The sequence below is a fragment of the Sapajus apella genome, unplaced genomic scaffold, assembly GCF_009761245.1.
Source record: "Sapajus apella isolate SASKATOON/1434 unplaced genomic scaffold, GSC_monkey_1.0 scaffold118, whole genome shotgun sequence".
NCBI lineage: Eukaryota > Metazoa > Chordata > Mammalia > Primates > Cebidae > Sapajus > Sapajus apella.
Genome location: NW_022437058.1, coordinates 4,498,471 through 4,522,494, shown reverse-complemented (window position 1 = coordinate 4,522,494; position 24,024 = coordinate 4,498,471). Strand labels below are relative to the sequence as shown.

The 24,024-nt window shown below is 38.7% G+C and overlaps 1 pseudogene across 1 annotated transcript; it reads left to right on the top strand.

The window, feature by feature from the left end:
- Window positions 1-21,461: 21,461 nt before the first annotated feature.
- LOC116538236 lies at window positions 21,462-22,568 on the top strand (annotated as a pseudogene). Its single transcript, XR_004263569.1, has one exon. The product of XR_004263569.1 is annotated as a dehydrogenase/reductase SDR family member 7 pseudogene (transcript).
- Window positions 22,569-24,024: the final 1,456 nt, after the last annotated feature.

Genomic DNA, 24,024 nt, shown 5'->3' with positions numbered 1-24,024 from the left:
TATTTTTCACTCCATGGCTCTGCTCCCTGAAGACCCTCAACTGGACTAGGGATGGATACCTGCGCCAGGAGAGAATGATCACATTTGCTTTTTCAGAGTTGGATTTGCACATACAGAGGCAGGTCAAGTTCTGCTGTGCCCGTGAACTAAAGGAGGTTACTTGGATCCATGGGGTGGAGTTTTGCCACTGAAGTGCAGTGCAAAGACCAGAGAACAGATGGAGCAGAGATATAAGACTATGCAACTTAAAGGAGTCTGAGAGTCACGGAACTGGATGGCCTTCTGGGTCTCCTTCTGCTTCTCCCAAGGTGGAAGTGCCTTTCTTCCCTCCCTTTCCATGAGCTAGCCTTGTATTTAACAGCAAATTCCTTATTTTTGTGTAAGCAAGTGCCAGTAGGTTTCTGTGACTTGAATCCCAAAGAGCGCTGATTAAGACACCCATCCTCACACCTGTAATCCCAGCACTTTGGGAGGCCGAGGCGGGTGGATCACGAGGTCAGGAGATAGAGACCATCCCAGTCAACATGGTGAAACCCCGTCTCCACTAAAACTACAAAAAATTATCTGGGCATGGTGGCGTGTGCCTGTAATCCCAGCTACTCAGGAGGCTGAGGCAGGAGAATTGCCTGAACCCGGGAGGTGGAGGTTGCGGTGAGCCGAGATTGCGCCATTGCACTCCAGCCTGGGCAACAAGAGCGAAACTCCGTCTCAAAAAAAAAAAAAAAAAAAAAAAAAAAGACACCCATCCTTTTGAACTGTGTGCCCTTTTCCAACATCTTCATGTGTACAAAACGCTTGAACAGTTATGATAAAATATGAAAAATTATGTTTGACGTGTTAACAAAATATGTAAAAATTATTGTTCCCATCATGCATTTTCCTTCTATGACACATTAAAAAAAAAAATCAGAAAATGCCTTTCAACTTGGTTGTTTCTTGAAACTTTCATTCTAGTTCATCACAATGTCCTTCCTTAGGCTTGTTAGCATTGTTCCCTCCAAAGTTAATGAACATACATCACTTATACAATGTTTCTATTTTTAGGCAGTGCCACGCCTATGTCTCTAAATCTGACTTGAAACCTCAGCCCCCACCCCCACACCCTGTAAATAACAGGATGTGTCACCACCAAGAAAGCAACTAGTGCTCCTGGAGTGTCTTTTAGTGAACACTTTGCTTAAACAACAACAAAAATAACACACCTCAAAAAATAAAACAAAAACAGCGTTTGAATCAGGTCTGTGCATAATTCCTTTTACTTTTCTGTTGGAATAAAAGAAGCTCCATTTGTTTTTCTTAACAAAGCAACAGATTCCTGAAGATTCTATTTCCTGAATATATTTGAAACTATCTACTATTAAGGTAAAACATTTTTATAATGGAGTAAGGGAGAGAGGAAGGAAGAGAAGGAGGGAGGAGAGGAGGAGGAGAAAAGAGGGTTAAAAACATGCTGTTTCATTTTTACTAGCTCCAACATATTTTAATGTGGTTTTACATATTTAACTTCTGTATTTATTTTAACCAGAGTGTAGGGAAAAACTTGATAGAAAAAATGTCAGCTTTTTTTTTTTTTGGTAAAAGCCTAAGTAATATTGTTTTTACTGTAATCATGAGAGGAGTTAGTATCACAAGTTGTGTTCTAATTAGTCAGTTAATTGTAGTTAGTTAACAATAAAATGTTCAGAAAACCTAGTCAGGCAGTTAGTTAACCATGAACAATTATGGAATTTCTAGTGCGTGAGAAACAGTAGACCAGGTTTAAATCTCATGGGGGTGAGATTTAAAAAAAAAAAAAAAAAATTAAAACTTCCCTTAAGTAGTTTTGGTCTAAGCCAAACAGGTACAGATGGGAGATGATTAAAAATGAGATTTTTAACTTATTTATTTAAAAAGTGGCATATTACACCTGCACAAAAAACTAAAAGCTTACAGCAAACCCATGGGCATGGGAGAGGTGCCTGTATGTGTGGAGCCAGTGAGCACAGCAGAGAGCTGTCCATTATTGCTTTCTTGAGACAAGAGAAAATTGACTGGTGGGTGTTCATGTCATCTCTGCACTGGGTGTTAGCTGGCGACAGCCCCACCTGGGTGGCAGGGCCTAAGCACCTCCTGGAGCTCCAGGCGCTGCAAGATGTGGTTCCGCTCTTCGGTTGGTCTCTGGCAGCTATTCAAATTCAAGTGCAGTATGTTATGACTAAGTTTGCAAAACATCTCTAAGCAAGAACTCCCACTGAATGGTAAAATAAAAATTCTGTTCTTAGAAAACCCCCAGAATTAGATTTCATTTCTGACACCTCAGATAACAATGGAAAAAAAAAAATGTGTCTTCATACAAAGTGCTTCACATATATTATTTACACTTCCTCCATCTATGAGAAGTTGGGGGAAAAACACACATAAAAAAATCTAAAGCATAGAAATACTCAGTGGGTCTCTGGCCGGGCATGGTGTCTCATGCCTGTAATCCCAGCACTTTGGGAGGCCAAGGTGGGTGGATCACCTGAGGTCAGGAGTTCAAGATCAGCCTGGCCAACATCATGAAACCCCATCTCTACTAAAAATACCAAACAATTAGCTGGGAGTGGTGGCAGGCACCTGTAATCCCAGCTACTAGGGAGCCTGGGGCAGGAGAATGGTTTGAACCTGGGAGACAGAGGTTGCAGTGAGCTGAGACTGCGCCATTGCACTCTAGCCTGGGCAACAAGAGTGAAACTCCATCTCAAAAACAAACAAACAAAAAAATACTCAGTGTGTCTCCAAAGCTATACTGATAACAATAATTTCTACTACAACTCCTACTTCTGTCACTAACATTGCTACTCCAGTGGAACTCACTATGCACCAAGAACTATGCCAACACTTCACCTGTAGTCACTCTCAATTTTTACAGCATGCTTGGAGGGGCACTGTTACCCCATTTAATTAGTGAGAAAAATAAAGCTCATAAAGTAATGTGCCCAAGAATACACAGCTACAAAGTGATAGAAAAGGACTGTCTGATGCCAAGATCTGCATTCCTGACTACACTACCATCCTTCAATTACGTGCAGAAAGTTTTTCAGAGCATACAGTCATTCTCTATGTTAATAATCTTTTACACATTTTTGTGTTATGCACAAAATTATTTCACTTATTTTAGTCTCACTTAGTTGGCATAAAACTGGTCAGCAATACTTCCATCGCTCCACTTCAAACGTCAACACACATCCTGCTTGCCTGTTTTTCAAAGCACTTACTGTGATTGATAGCCTTACAGAGATGCCCTGTAGACACTCACTGGTCAATTTATTGTCTCCTCCACTAGAATAGGAACTTTGAGTCACTGCTATAGCCTTAGAATCCAGAAGAGTGCCAACACTCAATATGTACATGTTAAATAAATCATTATCCGGATCCTGAAATATCAAGGACTGTCTCTCCTTAAATAGATTAAAAGTTGTTATAATCTTGGCTGGGCATGGTGGCTCATGCCTATAATTTAAGCATTTTGGGAGGCCAAGGTGGAAGGATTGCTTGAGGCCAGGAGTTTGAAACCTTCCTAGAAAACATGGTGAGACCCTGTCTCTACAAAAATAAAAATAAAGAAATTAACTAGGTATGGCGATGTTTATCTGTAATCCTAGGTATGTGGGAGGCTGAACAGGGAGCACAGCTTAAACCTAGGAGTTTGAGGCTATGGTGGGCTATGATTGCACCACTGAACTCCCTCCTAGGTAACAGAGCAAGACACTGCATCTTAAAACAAAGTTAGTATAATTCTTACCTGCACTCATTAACTCATGTATAGTAATTTTTTTCTTGAGTTCCTTAACCAAATACTTATAAACACCAGAATGCACACGATGACACAATAACCAAGCCCTCATCAGAAACTGCTATATCAAGTGAAGGACAAATGAAGTAGGAGGATATTTAAGAAACAATACTACATCACAGAAAAGAAAATCAGGTGCTGAAGTTCCAGAGAATGATGTTTAAACCCCAGCTCTGCCAAATAACCTGATCAGTAAATTGCTTCTCTTCACTGGTAAAAATGGGGAGTAATTATGATTACACATAGAGATGAGGAGGATGACATGGGATAATATTTAGAACTATTCAGGCATAATGTTCCTGCGTTTCTCTGACGTGCTGCAACACATCAAAGCATTCTATTTCAAACAATCCCACATCTGTCTACCAAATTATCCCTGGGAAGAAAACAGAGAAGAAACATGTTGCAAGGCCCTCCCAGACTTGGAGGTCAACTGAGAAAACATCAGAGAGAACGTGGCATCCTGGGTGATACCTAAACAAAATGGCAAAGCTGAGACACACCAACGGGGAGGCAGGAAAAGCCGCTCAGAGAAGACAGCCACCACGTGGCTTTAGAACTTAGAACTACCTGAGGGGCAAACTTCAGAAGCATCTTTTACTACAGAAGCAGCTTAGCGTGATAGTGAGATAGTGAACAGAACTAAATTTAGACCAAAAACCTAGAGCTTTACATTTCAAAGAGAGGGACAGAAGGGGTAGGCAGGCTTATGTTTCAGAAAAGCTCCACAGAGCTTCACAATCTTTGGGAACTCCCCAGGGTGTAAAAGTTCAATAAAAGAAAATTGGCTTACAGTACTCAGCACTAAGTGCACATCACAAGATTAGATAGTCTCTTGGACAGGGCAGAGTGAAAGAATTAGAAGCAAAACTAAATAATTATTAAGGAGATAGAAAAGCATATGAGTGAATACAATGGGAAATACGTATGATGAGATTATGAACAGAATTTGAAAGAATCCCCCTCCTTTTTTCTTAAGACAAGGTTATGAGGTGAATAGTATATGGAGAATGGAAATAAAATAAGAGCAGTTATTATCTTTTGTGCTTTGTTTCCAGGAATCTTTAATTTTATGTGATGCTAGGCTTACATGATTTATGAAGAAAAAAACAGAAGTGGATGCTTTGTAATTATCCAGGGGATTTGGGAATATATGAAAACTGGCTGAGATAATGCCCCTCGATATCATTAACCATTTCTTTGTTTCTTGAAAGCAGAAGTTTTATCTAAACAATTTAATAAATATTAAGATATTTAAAACACATAATAAATAAGAGTAGATCTTTTTTGCAACAAGATGTATGGGCTTAGGGTTCTAAGTCTTAAGGCTGAGAAGAGATTGTTTGCAGACTATTCTTAGTTTATAACTTAAAAATAGTGTGTTTCACAAAATCTAAGAATTTTTTTTAACATTTTAATGTCTTAAAATCTAGACATTCCTTAAAATCGGCTTCTTAGACTCTCTGAATGAAAGCAAACACTTATACACAAAGGACAATGTTTCAATTACTATTTATGACACTTGGCATACAGTAAAGCATTGCATCCTCAAGCCATTCTATGATGTAAGATATATTACACACATTTTACAGATGAAGAAAGTGAGACTTTCTTCACTTCTTCTTCACGGAAAAGAGGCTGTGTGAACTCCTGGCGCTTTCTAGGCTAGTAAGCAGCAGAGATGAAGTTTAAACACAAAGAGACTGACTGCAGAGTGTGTGCACTTAACCATATAATTGTCACACAGTCTCATATCTTTTTTTTCCTGCATGCACTTAGGGCATACAGTCTCATATCCTATTTAGTGAAGCAGAAGGTAACAGAGGAGAAAAGTGTTTGCTGATCAGAAACAAAATCTTAATACGTGAATACAAATAATATCCTTAAATTAGGGTATATTTACCCCTTCTCTCCTCTCAGATAAATTTTTTTTATTGTTAGAATTTTCACCAAACAGTACCAATATTCATAATCATTCATAGTCACTTTCTTTAACTCAGCTATTCTTTTGATACAAGATGAAGATTTAACCCCTGTATAAGTGAGTATAGGGGTCCAAGGAGATTGGGGATCTAAATCAAAGAGTCCCGCCTTTGGAAACAGGATTTGGTCGCACAAAATATTAGTGGACACAGAACTTATGTTATCACCAAATGAAGGCAGAGAGGACACAGCTGAGAGCACAGGCTCTGGAGTCAGACCTGGGTTGAAATCTTAGGTGATCTTGGATGTCATTAATTTCTCCTAGACTTCTAATTTCTTCATCTGTAAAGGGAGAATAATAATGGTAGCTACCTTATGGGTAATCATAAAAATTAAAGGACAGGCTGGGCGCGGTGGCTCAAGCCTGTAATCCCAGCACTTTGGGAGGCCGAGGCGGGTGGATCACGAGGTCAAGAGATCGAGACCATCCTGGTCAACATGGTGAAACCCCGTCTCTGCTAAAACTACAAAAAATTAGCTGGGCATGGTGGTGCATGCCTGTAATCCCAGCTACTCAGGAGGCTGAGGCAGGAGAATTGCCTGTACCCAGGAGGCGGGGGTGTGGGTGAACCGTGGCAGCACGAAAAAACCTCCGCCTGGGTAAAAGCAATTCAAAAAAAAAAATTAAAGGACAGCTCAATAAATTTTAGCTATTATATACATTAGAAATCAAACAGAAAATATTAAATAATTAGACTTGACTTTATAAAAAAGGAACTTAATGAGTAAACTTAATAAGTCCTGTAAGAAGTTGAAGACTACACTGGGAGTTGACAGGACCACTAAAATCAGAAACATGCGATTGTTAATTTCATGTCGTAAGTCCAATTAAGGATGAAACTAATTCCGTTTGCTAATTCACTTGCCAAACATATTTATTAGAAAGAAATACTATCAGAATAATTAGGATATTCTGTATCTTTACATATCCATAAGTAAATCTAGCTTTTTTTGAGGAAATATACGTCCATCTATCTGGAAGATAATAGCTATCTAGATACAATTAATCAGTTTAATATTTTATGTCACAACCATAACATCATTTTTGTACATGATATATTAGTATACAAAATTACCAGCAGGGATTATTATGATCTTATGGGCTTTATTGTTGTAGATTTTAAACAACCTTTCTCAAAATGTATGGTAAATATATACAAAACATTATAATCCCTTGTCTTTATGTACAGCTTACCCAGGGCATAATTTTAGAGATATTTGGCTTCATTCCTAGAACTCTTTAGTTGGTGTGTACACTGTTTAAATAGGTGTAGAATAGGTCCTTGCGTGACTGTATGATGATAAACCATGAATGAAAAAATTTTTAGTAATTTTCAGTTTATTTTAAAATGATTTCTTTTTAAAGCAAGAATATAAAGTTTTACTTAATGATTTTAAATTTTAAACCTTATTTTTTAAATAAAAACTATTAAAGTATATTAATGTTAAAATCCACAAAATAACAAACTAGAAAAACATTGAAAAATATCAAGCATTTAGACTCTAAACAAATACATATCACTTTTTAAAGTTTTCCCCACACTATTTTGTGTTATATAATTTAGGTCATGAGTTTAATAAATATGCAAACATTACTGATACAGTACTTCAGTCAGATATTCTTAATGACATGGATTTTCAAAAAAAGGTATGATCAGCTAATTTTCTTGGCATGTGTTTTTGTGTGTGTGATCTGCCATGCCAATATTTAAGGAGATGTACACACTAATTACAGCCCAACTATTGTTCATTATTAAAATGGCAACAAGGTATGTCTATTTTCCCTTTTCAGCACTAAGAAACCAAGAAACAGCTAAGAAGTAAGGTACAGCTACCAGGGATTTTATCTGTTGAATTACAAAAGTTAACTTCTGTTACTTTTTTTTTTTTTACAGATAATTTTTTGAGATGGAGTTTCGCTCTTGTTACCCAGGCTGGAGTGCAATGGCACGATCTCGGCTCACCGCAACCTCCGCCTCCTGGGTTCAGGCAATTCTCCTGCCTCAGCTTCCTGAGTAGCTGGGATTACAGGCACGTGCCACCATGCCCAGGTAATTTTTTTTGTATTTTTAGTAGAGACGGGGTTTCACCATGTTGACCAGGATGCTCTCGATTTCTTGACCTCGTGATCCACCCGCCTCAGCCTCCCAAAGTGCTGGGAATACAGGCGTGAGCCACCGCGCCCAGCCCCTAACTTGTGTTACTTCTAAACTATGCTTCTCTCCTTACGCATGTCCAAACCAATGGAAAGTATGCACACTTGCACACACACTTGTGTGCACACACTCAGAATAGCACCTAGCCAACAATTCCACAGTTCTATTTAAAAGCTACATTTTGTTAAGCAAGTTAGGAGTTACAATAAAGTGGAGGAAGCACCTGAAATGAACAATTAACATTGTATAGATTTCAGCATCATAATTAAGATTAAATGCCAGATGTATTCAAACTAGATTAGCAGAGCCACTGAAAGCAGCAATGTGCTCAGTGGGAGAGTATGCTTTTGCTAAATAATTTTTTGTTAAGAATACTCTAAAAACATTAAGCATAAGGTTGTCACATATAAAATGATTAAAGTTTTATACAAAAGAAGTTGTAATTCTGGTAAATGAAGTAATGTCGTTTTCCTGCTGTTTTCACCTTTAGGAACATACTGTAAATGGAAAGGAACTCCATGTGAGACCTTATTAAATAGAGTATGAATCCCCTCATGTGACGTTAATGAACCTTGCTACATAAATTTGGAGTAACAGTTCCAGGCACTTAATCTCACCGATTCCTTGTATATCTCTTGGAAATGTTAATTTTACTTCAATTCTTATTGTATCCTCTAATCTTGCTACCAAGCTATTTGTTTTCTATTACAGAAAATAAACATTCAACTTTCCTTCAGGTTCTTTCTTATGTTTGGTGACAGTTTGTGAAAACTCTTAGAGCCAGAAATAGATATACACATATTTTTACAGCACAAGCATTTTACTCATGCTGACGGTAAGTTTTAAGCTGAGATTAGACTTGGTTGTGAGCAGTTTATTTACCGCACATTTCTGCTTCTCCTGGAAATTGACAAGTTACAGTTTAAAAAATAAAATCAGGACTTCCACCAAGATGGCCAAATAGGAACAGCTCTGGAGTGCAGTTCCCAGTGACAGCAACGCAGAAGGCAAATGATCTCTGCATTTCCAGGCGAGGCACCTGATTCATCTCAATGGGACTGGTCAGACAGTAGTGTAGCCCAAGGAGGGCAAACCATGGCAGGATGGGGTGCTGCCTCACCCAGGAAGTGCAACAGGCCGGAGGAACCCCTTCCACTCAGTCAAGGCCATTGGAGACTTTTCCGGCCACTCCGGCACCCCGGTTCAGATACTGTGCTTCTCCCACAGTCTTTACAGCCCAAAGACCAGGAGATTCTTGCCAGGCCAACAAGCACCACGGGTTTCCAGCACAAATCTGGGTGGCCGTTTTAACTGGTGCCTCAAACGCCTGTGAGACAGAGCCACCGATTCCTGGAAAAAAAGGGGTCTGAAGGCAGGGAGCCAAGTGATCTGGCTCAGCAGGTCCCACCCCCACAAACACCAGCAAACTGCAGCCCACTGGCTTGAGACTTTCGCAGCCAGCACAGCAGTTTGAGCACGACCTGGGATGGTTAAACTCGGTGGAAGGAAGGGCATCTGCCATTCCTGAGGCAGTCCTAACCTTTCCTGTGTCAGCAAAATTGCAAAGACGTTTACTCAGCAGCTGGGCAGAGCCTCCGGCAGCTCAACAACACCTCTGCAGGCAGACTGTGACTAAGTTCCCTCCTTACTGGGCAGGGCATCTCCGAAACAAGGCAGAACATCAGGGACTCATAAATAAAGCCCTACCTTCCCAGAACTGAGCACCTGGGAAAAGGGGCAGTTGTGAGTTCTACTGCAGCAGACTTAAGCGTCGCTGCCCAGCAGCTCTGAAGGGAGCAACGGAGCTCTGAGCACGGCACTTGAGCTCTGATAATGGACAGACTGCCTCTTCAAGTGGCTCTCTGACCCCTGTGTGTCCAAAGAGACACCTCATACAGAAGAGCTCTGGATGACATCTGGCAGGTACCCTTCTGGGATGAAGCTACCACAGGAAAAAACAGGGAACAATCTCTGCTGTTCTGTAGGCCCTGCAGCTGATTCCCAGGCAAGCTGGGTTTGGCATGGACCTCCAACAGTCCTGCAACAGAGGGGCCTGTTAGAAGGAAAACTAAGAAAAGAGAGAAAAAAAAAAGAAAAGTAGCAGCAGCTTCAACAGAAAGTACATCCACTCAGAGACCCCATCCAAAAGTCACCAACTTCAAAGATCAAATGTAGATAAATCCATGAAGATGGGAAGAAACCAGCACAAATACACTGAAATCACAAAAAACCAGAATGCCTCTCCCCCTCCAAGTTATCACACCTCCTCACCAGCAAGGGAACAAAACTGGATGGAGAATGAGTTTAACGAATTGACAGAAGCAGTCTTCAGAAAGTGGGTAATAACAAACTTCTCTGAGCTAAAGGAGAATGCTCTAATTCAATGCAAGGAAACTAAGAACCTTGAAAAAAGGTTAGATGGAATGCTAACTAGAATAACCAGCTTAAAGAAGAATATAAATGATTTGATGGAGCCAAAAAACACAGCACAAGAACTTCACAAAGCATACACAAGTTTCAACAGCCAATTGATAGGGCAGAAGAAAGGATATCAGAGATTGAAGATCAACTCAATGGAATAAAGCAAGAAGGCAAGAGTAGAGAAACAAGAGTGAAAATAAATTAACAAAGCCTCCAAGAAATATGAGATTATGTGAAAAGACCTAATCTACCTTTGATCGGTGTACCTGAATGTGACAGGGAGAATGAAACCAAGTTGGAAAACATTCTTCAGGATATTATCCAGGAGAACTTCCCCAACCTAGCAAGGCAGGCCAACATTCAAAGTCAGGAAATACAGAGAATGCTGCAAAGATATTCCTCGAGAAGAGCAACCCCACAACACATAATTATCAGACTGACCAGTGTTAAAATGAAGGAAAAAAAATACTAAAGGCAGCCAGAGAGAAAGGTTGGGTTACCCACACAGGGAACCTCATACTCACAGCAGATTTCTTGACAGAAAAACCCTACAAGCCAGGAGAGGGTGGGGGCCAATATTCAACATCCTTTAAGAAAAGAATTTTCAACATATCATTTTATATCCAGCCAAACTGAGCTTAATAAGTGAAGGAGAAATAAAATTATTTACATACAACCAACTGCTGAGAGATTTTATCACCACCAGCCTGACTTAAAAGAGCTCCTGAAGGAAGCACTAAACATCTAAAGGAACAACCAGTACCAGCCACTCCAAAAGCATACCAAATTGTAAAGACCATCAACACTATGAAGAAACTGCATCAACTAGTGGGCAAAACAACCAGCTAGTATAAACATGGCAGGCTCAAATTCACACAAACTAATATTAACCTTAATTGTAAATGGGCTAAATGCCTCAGTTAAAAGACACAGACTGGCAAATTGGATGAAGAGTCAAGACCCATCAGTGTGCTGTATTCAGGAGACACATCTCACATGCAAAGACAAACGTAGGCTTAAAAAAGGGATGGAGGAAGATTTACCAAGCAAATGGAGAGAAAATTAAAGAACGTTGCAATCCTAGTAGCTGATAAAACAAAGTTTAAACCAACAATGATCAAAAGAGAAAAGAAGGTCATTACATAATGGTAAAGGAGTCAATGAACAAGAGGAGCTAACTATCCTAAATATACATGCACTCAGTACAGGAGCACCCAGATACATAAAGCAAGTTCTTAATGACCTAAAAAGAGACTTAGTGGGAGATTTAAATACTCCACAGTCAATATTAGACAGATCAATGAGACAGAAAATTAACCAGAAAATCCAGGAGTTGAACTCAGATCTGGACCAAGCAGGCCTAATAGACATCTACAGAACTCTCCACCACAAATCCACAGAATATACATTCTTCTCAGCACCATATTGCACTTACTCTAAAATTGACCACATAATTGGAAGTAAATCACTCCTCAGCAAATGCAAAAGAACAGAAACTATAGCAAACACTCTCTCAGACCACAGCCATCAAATTAGAACTCAGGATTAAGAAACTCACTCAAAACCACAAAACCTCATGGAACTGAACAACTTGCTCCTGAATGACTACTGGATAAATAATGAAATAAAAGGCAGAAATAAAGATGTTCTTTGAAACTAATGAGAATGAAGACACAATGTACCAGAATCTCTGGGACACATTTAAAGCAATGTCTAGAGGGAAATGTATAGCACTAAGTGCCCACATAAGAAGCAAGGAAAGATCTAAAATCCACACCCTAACAACATGATCAAAAGAACTAGAGAAGCAAGGTGAACTCAAAGCTAACAGAAGACAAGAAATAACTAAGATCAGAGCAGAACTGAAGGAGATAGAGACATTAAAAAAAACCCTCAAAAAAAAAAAATCAATAAATTCAGGAGCTGTTTTTTGAAAAGATCAATAAAATAGACAGAACTCTAGCCAGACTAATAAAAAAAAAAGAAAAGAGAGAAGAATTGAATAGATGCAATAAACAATGATAAAGGGGATATCACCAACAATTCCACAGAAATACAAACTACTATCAGAGATCACTACAAACAATTCTATGCACATAAACCAGTAAATCTGGAAGAAATGGATAAATTCCTGGACATTTAAACCCTCCCAAGACTAAACCAGGAAGAAGTTGAATCCCTGAAGACATCAATAACAAGGGCTGAAGTTGAGGCAGCAATTAATAGCCTACCAACCAAAAAAATTTAGCTCCAGATGAGTTCACCCCCAAATTCTACCAAAGAGAAACTGATACCATTCCTTCTGAAACTATTCCAAATAATACATAAAGAGGTAATCCTCCCTACCAAAACCTGGCAGAGACACAACTACAAAAGAAAATTTCAGGTCAATAACCATGATGAACATTATGCAGAAATCTTCAATAAAACAGTGGCAAAGTGAATCCAACAGCAGATAAAAAAGCTTATCCATCATGATCAAGATGGCTTCATCCCTGGGATGCAAGTCTGGTTTAATGTACACAAATCTATAAACGTAATCCATCACATAAACAGAACCAAAGACAAAAACCACATGATTATCTCAGTAGATGCAGAAAAGACCTTTGACAAAATTCAACAGCCCTTTATGCTAAAAACTCTGAATAAGCTAGGTATAGAAGGAACATATCTCAAAATGATAAAAGCTATTTACGACAAACCCACAGCCAATATCACAGTGAACGGGCAAAAACTGGAAGCATTCCCTTTGAAATCCGGCACTAGACAAGGATGCCCTCTCTCACCACTCCTATTCAATATAGTATTGGAATTTCTAGCTAGAGCAATCAGGCAAGAAAAAGAAAAAGGATATTCAATTAGGAAAGGAGGAAGTCAAATTGTCTCTATTTGCAGATGACATGATTGTATATTTAGAAGACCCTATCATCTCAGCCCAAAATCTCCTTAAGCTGATAAGCAACTTCAGCAAAGTCTCAGGATACAAAATCAATGTGCAGAAATCACAAGCATTTCTATATACCAGTAACAGACTAACAGAGAGCCAAATCAAGAGCTAACTCCCATTGACAATTGCTACAAAGAGAATAAGATACCTAGGAATACAACTAACAAAGGATGTAAAGGACTTCTTCAAGGAGAACTGTGAACCACTGATCAAAGAAATAAGAGAGGACACAAACAGATGGAAAAATATTCCATGCTCATGGTTAGGAAGAATCAATATTGTAAAAATGGCCATACTGCCCAAAGCAATTTATAGATTCAATGCTATCCCCATCAAGCTACCAATGACCTTCACAGAACTGGAAAAAACCACCTTAAACTTCATATGGAACCAAAAGAGAGCCCACATAGCCAAGACAATCCTAAGCAAAAAGAACAAAGCTGGAAGCATCACGCTACCTGACTTCAAACTATACTAAAGGCTACAGTAATCAAAACAGCATGGTACTGGTACCAAAACAGAGATATAGACCAATGGAACAGAACAGAGGCCTCAGAGGCAATGCCACACATCTACAACCATCTGATCTTTGATAAACCTGACAAAAATAAGCAATAGGGAAAGGATTCCCTGTTTAATAAATGGTGTTGGGAAAACTGGCTAGCCATGTGCAGAAAGCAGAAACTGGATCCCTTTCCGATATCTTACACTAAAATTAACTGCAGATGGATTAAAGACTTAAACATAAGACCTAACACCATAAAAACCCTAGAAGAAACCCTAGGCAAAACCATCCAGGACATAGGTGTAGGCAAGGACTCCATGACTAAAACACCAAAAGCATTGACGACAAAAGCCAAAATAGACAAATGGGACCTAATTAAACTCCAGAGCTTCTGTACAGCAAAAGAAACAATCATTAGAGTGAACCAGCAACCAACAGAATGGGAAAAAATTTTTGCAATCTACCCATCTGACAAAGGGCTAATATCCAGAATCTACAAAGAGCTAAAACAGATATACTAGAAAAAAAACAAACCCATCCAAAAGTGGGCAAAGAATATGAACAGACACTTTTCAAAAAAAACATATGAGGCCAACAAACATATGAAAAAATGCTCATCATCACTGATTATTAGAGAAATGCAAATCAAAACCACATTGAGATACCACCTCATGCCAGTTAAAATGGTGATCATTAAAACATCTGGAGACAACAGATGCTAGAGAGGATGTGGAGAAATAGGAATGCTTTTACACTGTTGGTGGGAGTGTAAATTAGTTCAACCACTGTGGAAGACAGTGTGGCTATTCCTCAAGGACCTAGAAATAGAAATTCCATTTAAACCAGCAATCCCATTATTGAGTATGTACCCAAAGGATTATAAATCATTCTACTATAAAGACACATGCACATGTATGTTCATAGCAGCACTGTTTACAATAGCAAAGACCTGGAACCAACCCAAATGCCCATCGACGATAGACTGGACAAGGAAAATGTGGCACATATACACCATGGAATACTATGCAGCCATAAAATATGAGTTGGTGTCCTTTGCAGGGACATGGATGAAACTGGAAACCATCATTCTCAGTAAACTGACACAAGAACAGAAAAATCAAACACTGCACGTTCTCACTCATAGGCAGGTGTTGAACAATGAGAACACATGGACACAGGGAGGGGAGCATCACACACTGTGGTCTGTTGTAGGGGGGCCAAGGGAGGGGCAGCGGGGGGATGGGGAGATCAGGGAGGGATAACACAGGGAGATGTAGGTGACAGGAGGTTGGAGGCAGCAAACCACATTGCCACGTGTGTACCTATGGAACAATCCTGCATGATCTGCACATGCACCCCAGAACCCAAAGTACAATTAAAAAAAAAAAATTCCCCTTTCTCTTTCTAGTGCCCAGGCATGTTGTCCTTCCCCAAAGCAATCTGCATGATCTACCTTTCCGCCCCAGCACAAGCCATCATCTGTTGAGACAGATAATCTATTTTTCCTTTAATTCACACTCAGTTATGATGGAAGATATTCCATCACTATTATTGCTTCCAAAAGAGGAGTCTAGTTATCCAAAAAATGGACGAGAGAAATTCTGGCAGCTGTGGTAAAATAGCTTCTAATTTTGAGTAGGGGACTACTCTGTGTAGGGCAAGCCAGAATTGCCGGAGGGCTGCCATCTGCTCTTTCTGAAATGTATGTAGCTGGTACGCATTTGCTACTCCAAATCCATTTGTTTTTCTACATCTCAAAAGTTATTTCTTTGAATGTGGCTTTGATTTGTGGGTTGGAGGTGGTAAGGGTGGGGGTGTATCTAGCCTCCAGGGCAAGTGCTACACACAGTCTTTCTTTTGTAAATTCTTAAACTTTAACATAAAAATCAATTTATAAGAAAAGTAATTACTATTGTGTCTGCTACTAAGACTATTGGGATCCCAGGTGAGGCAGAAATCTTTATTGGAGAAAAAAGTGAATTGTTTGCAGTTTTTAGTGATGATAATAGGAAATCACTTTGGGTAGATGGTTAATTTAGGAAGATTACCCAAATAACCTTTCATTTGCACAAATACTATCGGGATAGCAGGAACAGCCAAGACCATGATATATTCTAATAGCAAATATTCCAAAGTAATCAATTAAGTGTTTAGGCTAAATCTCTGCAGATATAATCGTCTCTAGTATCCACGGAGGAATGGTATCGGGACCCTTGGTGGATACCTAAATCTAAGGATGCTAAAGTTTTTTTATATAAAATGGTGTATCAGCATATAACCTACACATATCCTCCTGTGTACTTTAAATTATTTCTAGATTCCTATACCTAATGCAATGTAAATAATATAGAGTTATGGCCGGGCGCGGTGGCTCAAGCCTGTAATCCCAGCACTTTGGGAGGCCAAGGCGGGTGGATCACGAGGTCAAGAGATCGAGACCATCCTGGTCAACATGGTGAAACCCCGTCTCTACCAAAAATACAAAAAAATTAGCTGGGCATGGTGGTGCGTGCCTGTAATCCCAGCTACTCAGGAGGCTGAGGCAGGAGAATTGCCTGAACCCGGGAGGCGCAGGTTGCGGTGAGCCGAGATCACGCCATTGCACTCCAGCCTGGGTAACAAGAGTGAAACTCCGTCTCAAAAAAAAAAAATAATGATAATAATAATAATATATAGTTATTATTCTCTAATGTAACAAGAAAAAAAGTTTATACATGTTCAGTACAGATGCAACCATTCTTTTCTTCCCCCAATATTATCAATTCACAGTTGGTTGAATCTATGGATGCGGAATACACAAAGGGCCAAATGCACCTTGTTTTTATCGTCAAGCAGGAATAGGGATTTGGATGAAGGAAGAAGCTACTGTGTATCCGATGAGGAGAAGCTTTCATGGCAGGTGACAGGCTGGGAGGGGGGTGAGAGGCAGTGAGCTAGAACCTTCTTAGGAGCAAAGATGTCTAACACCTAAATTTAAGTTTGCCTTTCTGTGTTACTCTCTTCTTTTATATTCAACTCTTGAATAAAGTTTGGCATCAGTCAAATGAGAGTTGGCTTTGTCTTAGCTAGCCTTGGGGTAGAAGAGCAGAAGTTGTGAATACATTTGAGAACAAAGTGGGGTACAGGGAGCTGTAAGAGCCCAAGATGTTCAAACAACTTCCCTGAGCTCCCCCACTAGAACACCATTTCTAGTACCATCCCAAGGCCCTCTGAATACTCAAGAGCAGCCACATTTCTAGATGTCACGCAGCATAATGATTCCAATGACTCAATAGGGAAAAGAAAATTAGTACTGACCCTAGAAGGCTGAAAAATTGGATATTCCTGGAGTTAAAAACAGTAATTTATATTTTCCAGCATTTCCATGATCCAGAAATTGTTCTATACAAGTTTGTCTTATTTAATCCTCACATTAACTCAATGAATTGGTTATAATCATTGTCGTATAATCATTTGAAGATAAGAGAACAAAAGTTGCCAGATATTCAATATTTTGCCCAAGTTCATATAATAATGAGGAACCATCTCTATAATTCACACCCAGATCTAAACTCTTAACCACTAAAATATACTAATTTCAGTAGTACAAACAACTTTTAAAATTCCATTTTCTCATGAGAAAAATCAGACACAATATGCTTTTCTCAAACACAACCGAACTTGGCCCTGAGTAAGCCGATGCTCAATTGCTTTAATTCCTTTCATTTTAGATATGAAAAGGGTCACAGCTTAAATTTTCCTTAGAAGACAAACGTCTGTACACATAAAGCATGATCAGAGCCCACAACACAATCCTGAGTTGCTCAGTTTTCCTCGAAGGTGCATTGAATAGCCACCTGGCATTGAATGTCACCATTTCCCATGATAAAGGGCCCACGATGGTGTCTCTGGTATAAAGGATGTCAACCAGCAGTCAAGGCTAATTCCACAATTCCACTGCAGGTCCAAAGTCTACACATACACTGAATGCAACTAGAGTTAATGGCTTTATTTCAAAGATTTTTGAACAGTTTCAAGCAGTCTTTCTTCACTGGAATACTTTGAACAATGTATAAATCTTAGGCAAGTGTCTTCTAAAAAATACCTTTCTTTTGTTTTCTCATTTATTATTTGTGAGCACTACACAGGTTTTTTTTAGAAACATTGCAAGGATACTGACAAGTTACTGAGTCATCCAGTGATGGTAAATATTAACGGTTTTATCTGATGAATAAACAGATTTAGAAGTTATTATAAGTTAACAAAGCCTTTGACAGGAATAAGAGAGGAGAGAAATGAAGAGAAACAGGGAGAGAGAATATATAAAGAATTCTAAAATTACATTTCTCTTTTCTGCTCTTTTCTTACTAAAAGTAGTTTTAGATCTCTTGCTTTTCTAAATGTGAATAATGATCTTTATGTTTCTTTCATAGATTTTAATGTTTATTAATTTTATTTTTTTCTACTTTATTATGATAAAATAAAGTTTAAAATCTTGCTTGTATTTCCTTCTTGCAATACCCAGAGTGGCAAGATGAAATGTAAAAATATTCTATTTATTAGAGAAAAAATTTCATTTTTAAAAACCAATAAGAATTACAATTACTTTTCATTAAAGATGTAATTATACATAACTCCCAATCCGAGAAATAGCAGAATGATTGGACAACGGAAAAAAAAAAAAAAAAAACTCAATGCATCCAACAATTATTTTTAAAATGACTATTGATTCTCAGGTCCTTTGAGATGATGCAAGTCAGAACTTTCTTGGATTTACGTATAACTTAGTATTTTTATATGCATCACCTAAAATGAAAGTAGAATAGAGAATCACAAATGCTACTTTCAAAAATCTCATTCTATGTGCCACTCATTGCATTCTAGTGGGTATCTTTAGACTTTAGTCAAAGTACCTTTCCTGGTCATAGAAGTATTTATGCCTCCCTGATCACCATATCCTTAGCTACAAGGATGAACATGTACTAAACTTTAATGGGCAACTGTTAGAGAATTACATGTTTACAATTGTGATGGTTTATAAAAGATACTAATGAGTTCTAGTAATTTATTGGCACAGATTGCATATTCTACATTTATAAAATATTAGATAAGCCATGTTTTCTGACCTTTGAAATCATGTTCACAAGAAATATAGATAAATGTTTGTAAACCTGCTTTTCTAAAAAACAAAAACCAATGTCCTACAAAACTCACTAATTTTTATCGAGTAGATTAAATTTACACAATGAGTAATATGCACTTGATGTGTGATTCAAATTAAATGTCTGAAGCATTTTCATCATTTTGTTACATAAAGTACATTCAAGTTATTGGCAGATATTTAATTTCCAAATCAATAGGCTACTTTCTCAGGCTTTTAAGTACCATTTGGCTATTAAGCTCATGGAATTCCTACATTGAACAAATGGAATGCTGACCCAGGAGGCTTATTTGTGGGTTTCTTCTCCCCCCCACCACCAAGTCAAACAAGTTTTTAATTGGAACTACTGTTTAGCTTAATAACCTGGGTCTGATTATGAAGGATCAATACTATTATTGATCCTAACCTACCAGAGGTGAGAAAACACTTCAGTCATAGGAGGCAAAGTAGATTGTTGGCTACCATCATCTAGTCAAACAACATTAATCCACCCTAATGAAAGCAGCACTAAAAGGGATGACTATAATTTAAAAAAAAAAAAAAATCAACCACAGTCTAAGTGATGGCATCCATCTTAAGATACATTTCTTCATCTCCTCCAAAGGTAATATATTTTTAAGTTTTAGCACTGAAATGACAGAGAATCACTGATAGACTGAGGGGACTCTTGGAGGATGTTCTTCAAATATTTCAAAGGAAATAAAAACAAGGAAGAAAGTACATTCATGAAGTTGTGACATCTAAAATTGTTATATTTGTAGCAAATAATTATATTTTCATAGTCAGTAGAGGGTGTCTATGGTGTTTACATCTGAACAATTTCCTGACCGTATTCAGCCTCTAGCATCATCTCCCAGGGAAAAAAAAGTTTTAAACTTAGGGCATCCCTGCAGATGGGGAATTAATGAAAATGAACATGTCTATGTGAAATAGGTTGGAAATTGCTTTAAGCTTTTGATTGAAAAAAATTTAAACATATTTATAGATAAAATCAGAACCCCTATGCACACCCAGTTTCAGCAAACATTAATTTTCTGTTCTTCTGTTTCTTATATCCCTCTATTTACCACCTTCTTCCTGACCGCCAGCCCCTCCACACATACACTGCAAACTTTGTTTGCTGCATTTTTTTTTTTTTTTTTTTTTTTTGAGATAGAGCCTTGCTCTGTTGCCCAGGCTGGAGTGCAGTGGTGCAATCTAGGCTTACTGCAACTTCCATCTCCCAGGTTCAAGTGATACTCCTGCCTCAGCCTCCCAAGTAGCTAGGATTACAGGTGCCCATCATTATGCCCAGTTAATATTTATATTTTTAGTAGAGATGGGGTTTCACCATGTTGTCCAGGCTGGCCTCAAAATCCTGACCTCAGGTGATTCTCCCACCTCAGTCTCCCGAAGTGTTAGTACGACAGGCATGAGTCACTGTGCCCAGCCCTTTGTTAGCTTCTTGCTGAAGGGCACAAAGAAAAACTCAAACAGCTTATGTTTTCACTTGTAGTTACTATTGTATTTCTGAAAGACTTAAAAATTAAACCAAAATATTCTCACATTTAAAGAAACACCCAAAAAATCAGTAACTATTATTAATTACCCAAAGTTTTGAATTGTTCCCCAAATGTCTCAACATGTCTTTTCCCAGATAGTTTATCTGAATGGATTTTGTTGGTTTCTAATAGAATGACGCTATTGTATTTAAGACACGACATTATATAAGATCCAATAAAAGTATATAAATAGTATTTCCTAAGCATATTCATTTCCTAATTAACTTTATCCTCATAAAATTCCTGATGAGTAAAAACAAAAAATCATTTTATGTATGATAAAATAAGTAGTAATTTCTCAAGTCAATATTAAAAGTTAATAGAAATCATAAGATTCAAGGAGTTATAAGGTAAAGAGACGCTCCTTTTGACCCAAATATATGAAACACTTTGAGGGATTAAAGATCAGTTAAATTGAGCCGAAGATTTTGAACTTCCTAGCTATTGGTGGGCAAGTCTGAACCTATTACATCAGTCTTCTATGTAAAGAATGGTGCCGTTCTTCTGCATACATATTTGTGAGGCTCAATTGAAAACACACTAGAAATTACCTAGCAGGCAATGTAAGCAGTCACATGACATTGACTCTGTATGTGCTGTCTAAATTTGGTCTTAGCCTGTAGTTCCTCAACTTCAAAATTATTTTATTCCCTGCCTCAGGGGACTTCAAGTCTTTTGATTCTACCGACCATTCATGCCCCCTCATGCACTAGCTCAGTTCCCAACTTCCCAGTCAAGAGGCCAAGGTCAGGTATCATCTCTCCCTTGCAAATTCCTTTCTATTCCTTGACTTTATCCATGGTCGGTAAACTTGACAAAACCACATCCTGGTAAAATCTGAAGCTGAAAATGCCTAAAGAAAAGCCCCATGTTAGGCGGAGCTGGGCGTGCGCGGCTGCTCTGGCTGCTGGCGCTGTGTGCGTGGCTCCCGCTCGCTGTGCACCTGCTGCGCTTCCTGCGGGGCCGGCGACCTGACGCTGCTACAGGCCGAGTGGCAGGGGCGATGCCCAGAATGGTAGTTGACTGACACGGTGGTGTGGGTGACTGGAGCCTCGAGTGGAATTGGTGAGGAGCTGGCTTACCAGTTGTCTAAACTAGGAGTTTCTCTTGTGCTGTCAGCCAGAAGAGTACATGAGCTGGAAAGGGTGAAAAGAAGATGCCCAGAGAATAGCAATTTAAAAGAAAAAGATGTACTTGTTTTGTCCCTTGACCTGACCGGCACTGGTTCCCATGAAGCAGCTACTAAAGCTGTTCTCCAGGAGTTTGGTAGCATGAACATTTTGGTCAACAATGGTGGAGCATCCCAGCGTTCTCTGTGCATGGATACCAGCTTGGATGTCTACAGAAAGCTAATAGAGTTTAACTACTTAGGGACAGTGTCCTTGACAAAGTGTGTTCTGCCTTAGGTGATCGAGAGGAAACAAGGAAAAATTGTTACTGTAAATAGCCTCCGAGGTATCATAGCTGCACCTCTTTCCAGTGGATTGTGCCAGCAAGCATGCTCTTCGGGTTTTTTTTTAATGGTCCTTGAACGGAACTTGCCACATACCCAGGTATAACAGCTTCTAACATTTGCCCGGGACCTATGCAACCAAATATTGTGGCGAACTCCCTAGTTGGAGAAGTCACAAAGACTATAGGCAATGATGGAGATCAATCCTACAAGATGGGAACCAGTCGTTGTGTGCAGCTAATGTTAATCAGCATGGCTAATGATTTGAAAGAAGTTTGGATCTCAGAACATCCTTTCTTGGTAGTAGCATATTTGTGGCAATACATGCCAACCTGGGCCTGGTGGATAACCAACAAGATGGGGAAGAAAAGGATTGAGAACTTTAAGAGCAGTGTGGATGCAGACTCTTCTTATTTTAATATCCTTAAGAGAAAACGTGACTGAAAAGAGCACCTGTACTTTTCAAGTCACTGGAGGGAGAAATGGAAAACATGAAAACAGCAATCTTCTTACGTTTCTGAATAATCTGAGACTAATTTGTGATTTTACTTTTTAATAGATATGACTTTGCTTTCAACATGTAATGAAATAAAAAATAAATAATAAAAGAAAAGCCCCATGTTATTAATTGGTTTCACTAAAAATTCGTATCCAGGAATTTCAAAGTGAAATTTTCTAATGGTTCCAGGCAAGCCTATGATACCTTCTCAGTCCATTCATTCTCCTGCTCTCAGTTAAGACTATTTTCTATATTTCATCCTTAAACCTTTATGAATTCCTCCTCTATCCTCACTCCCCACCAGTGACCTTGTTCAATATTTCACAAATAATATCAGAGCAATGTGAAGAGGACTCGCAGACTGTCACCACCACATTCATCCATCTATTTGCATCTGCACCCTCATATTGTGCTTTCTTGCCTGTTGTCATAGAGAAAATAGCTATATTCCTTATTAAAGTCAATGTCTGTACTCATGTACAGATGCCATCTGCTTAGGCCTATCCATTCCAAGAAGCTGTTTTTCTCCGACATTGATTTTTCTTGTATCCCTTTGATTACTCCCCTCAGCATACAAACATGCTATTTGCATTATATTAAGAAAAAAATTTTTCTCGATTCTTTTTCTTCCAGATAGCATCCTGTGGTAGTCAGAAAAAAACCCTAACATCCCGCATCCCCAAATAGCCACATCCTAATTCCTAGGACCTATAAATATATTAGATTGCCTGGCAAAGGGAAATTAAACTTGCAGATAAAATTAGGATTGCTAATCAGTTGGCTTTAAAAATAGATTTCCCTGGATAGTATGGCTGGTTACAATGCAGTTACATGTGTCCTTAAAAAAAGGAGCTAGAAGAAAACAAAAGACAGCAGCGTGAGAAGAACCCAACCTAACAATGCTGGCTTTGAAGAGAGAAGGGTCACAAGCCAATGAGTCAAGTAGTCCCCAAAAGCAGGAAAAGACAAGGAGCGGGTTCTCTCCTAGAGCCTCCAGAAGGAACGCAGTCTTGCTGACACTTTCAGTCCAGTGAGACTCACTTTGGACTTCCGACCTCCAAAACACTACTATATTAAATTATGCCATTTAAAGTCACTGAATTTGTGCCAAGCTGTGATAATGGCAATTAGAAACGAATATAGATCCCATCTCTTTGATCCCATTTTCAAAGACCATTCCTTCTTATGGCCTCTCCAAATTTTTTCAGTCACATGTTTACATTTACAACATTGATCTTACTTAAACAGTTGAAGCATTTGGCATAGATGATCACTCACTCCCTTGTCTTCTAGAATCCCAGGATATCTCAATTTTCCTTCTTCCTCAGGCATTACTTCCTTTGGCTTACTGTTTCTTTCTTCACCAGCCTCTCAGCATTGGAGAGCTTCAGGACTTGGTGATTGGAATTTCCCACCTACATTTGCTTTCTTAGTGATCTAATCAATTCTCTTAGCGTTTTTAATACCATCAATATGGCCACAACTGCTATATTTACATCTCCAGCTTAGACCTCTTCCAAATTTCAGCATTATCTATCCATAGACAGTAATCTATCAATATCAAA